This window comes from Penaeus japonicus, unplaced genomic scaffold (assembly GCF_977035675.1).
Source record: "Penaeus japonicus unplaced genomic scaffold, GWHDUDI00000001_assembly GWHDUDI00000015, whole genome shotgun sequence".
NCBI classification, from domain to species: domain Eukaryota; kingdom Metazoa; phylum Arthropoda; class Malacostraca; order Decapoda; family Penaeidae; genus Penaeus; species Penaeus japonicus.
The window spans coordinates 36,615,709-36,618,208 of record NW_028234417.1 but is presented as its reverse complement, the minus strand read 5'-3'; the positions used below and the strand labels follow the sequence as shown (position 1 = coordinate 36,618,208).

Here is a 2,500-nt window from a genome sequence, read left to right as displayed (position 1 = left end):
GAATGTATTTACCATACTGAAAGTACTACGATCTTTAGACATACTGGGGAATCATTGAGTAACGTAATGTCTTTCTTATCAGAGTGACGTTTCTAGGGTGTATAGGAATTTTTAGTTTGTGAGAGGGGGAAGCCCGGTGTAAAACATGCTACAGAATATTTATGATTCAACTTACGATCTGCAGAGGAATATGAAAACATATTCAAATACTCCAGTTAAATTCAGAGATTTTGAATGTGCTTGAATTTAAAATGTGACATTTACATATACTGCCTGTACGTCACAAGGACTGAATAGCTAATTTCTAAGCTGTCTCACTTAGCTTTAAGCCTTGAGGTTAGCAGCCACGTTCTGGTGCTATATAAAGTATAAATGAGAAAAAACTTCACGACATATTATGTAATTAACAGGTTTCAATGGATCTAAAGCATTTATCTCTGGCTGGGAGGAAGTACAGCTTTTGACTTTAAATTCTTTATATTCTGCATCTCCTGAAGACAAAGCATCATAAGATTCAATTCTGCTACACTTGTGAAAACTGGAGCTAGTACTTCATCTAAATGTTAGGGCAGGTTAGGTCGTAAAAGAATATGGTTATGTAGAAACATTATCCTTTGCCTTTCTGCATACTATCAGCATCAGAAAATTGATAAGAAACAAGGACTAATCTTCATTATGCAAAGCTGACGTAGGGTGGTGTAATAAAATCCAAATTTGGCTAATGTTTTATTATTGTACATAAGAGGTTATGGTACATGGCCAAGCGCTCCTCTTCGCCTTAGCTATGGCTACGGTAAGCAGGAACAAGATTTACATATTCTTGAATTGGAAGACCTTACTAGGTGACCCCTCCCCCCGTCCCCTGCTCAACACGGGATGGTACTATCTAGCAAAAGTGGAACGTTTTTAGGGCCTTGATTAGGGTCATGAATGAAAGCCATCAGACGCTTAAATCATCATCATGATCATGAAAGGTAATCAATTTCTATCATATACTAATGAATTTATACAAGTCTTCATAAAGATTGGACTGAACTGGACTGGAACCTCCACCGAAGTGGAAGTGGGACAGATAAGTCTGATGAAGAGTTGAGGTGAAGAAAACAGGAAAATGAAGGAAAGTAGTAGTTATAGTAGTTGGAGGACGAAACTCCCTGTCTGTCTTGTAATTTGTTGTCATGTCCCCTAAAAACTCAGGGAGGCCTGCCAGGTCGGAAGGTGGTGACGAAATCTTGATCTTGTTGGTTGGAGTCTGCTTGCAGTCTTGAGGGTGAGAAAGATGAAGAGGGAGGTACTTTTTATTTATTTATTTTTTTGAAGCGTGAAAAGCGAAAGAGGCAGTGGGTAAAGGAGCTGGAGAGATAGTGAAAATGAAACTTGGGGGGAGATAAAGTGAGAGTATGAAAGTTAAGCACAGTGAAGAGAGTATTAGCTTTTTATTGGAGGTCTGCCAGGAGAAGGAAGTTGAAGGATAAAGTGCAAGTGCGCCCTTGGCAGCCGAACAAAGCCACGGGTCAACCCCTCGGGAAGCAGTCGGGATACCAGAACACCAAGCAATGACTATCTTGAATAATGGAAATATGTAAAGTGAAGAGGAAGTGATGAAGGGAGCTGGAGGGAGAGTGGAAATGAAATTTGCAAGATCAAGTGATAGAAGGACAGCTGAAGGAAAGATAAAGAATGCATGTGCGCCCTTAGTAGCTGAACAAAGCCCTGGGTCAACCCCTCGGGAGGCAGCCAGATACCAGAACACCTAGCATGTTATTTATTTGAATTTTTATTTTATTTATTTATATTTTCATTTTATTATTTTATTTTAGTACTTAATTCTGAAGCTCTGTTCACGCTGCACTTCGCCGACCTCGCACGTCACCTGTCACTGCTATACATGATGTGCCGTGCTTGACGTTGAAGTGGAGCCCTGTGAGTTAGCTTGTGGTCAGGGTTAAAATTGTAAAAAAATTTCTTTCAGGTCCTCTTCTATTCTTCTGTCTTGCTGATCTTGAGTAATGTTCTCTTAATTACTGCCTCCTTACATATTTATCGGTCTCCTGTGCCTAATGCCGTGAACATTGTCTCAACTTCTTCAATGCCATTGATTCTGGTGAGGCTTTTGGGCCACCAGGCATGTGTGCCTTCTGGACGAACGTTGAGGCGATTGTAGAGCTCCTGATCCTCATCTTGGATTCTTCTCCATCTTCTGGCTTACTGATGGAGTCTCTTAGTGATCGCCTCGATCCTTAGTCTTGCATGGATCCCTTGTGCAGTTACTATTTCGGGAAAGTGGATATTCAGAATCCATTTGCCTGCTTGGGTCTGAATAGTCTGTAGCTTCAACATCTGCCTTCTTGAAATGGTGTGGTTAAGCACTGGTGGGTATTCCATGATGGGCTGTACTAGGGCTTTATACATGTAGAGCTTTGTTTCAGGACTCAAAGTCTGGAACCTTCTGATCTAGCTCAGCTGATGTCTAGCTTTCTGTCCTCTTTAATTTATGTGA

The 2,500-nt window shown here is 40.8% G+C and overlaps 1 protein-coding gene across 1 annotated transcript in view; it reads left to right on the top strand.

The window, feature by feature from the left end:
* Positions 1-2,500, top strand: part of LOC147470441 (uncharacterized) — a 34,453-nt gene that overhangs the window by 15,852 nt on the left and 16,101 nt on the right. The window lies entirely within an intron of this gene.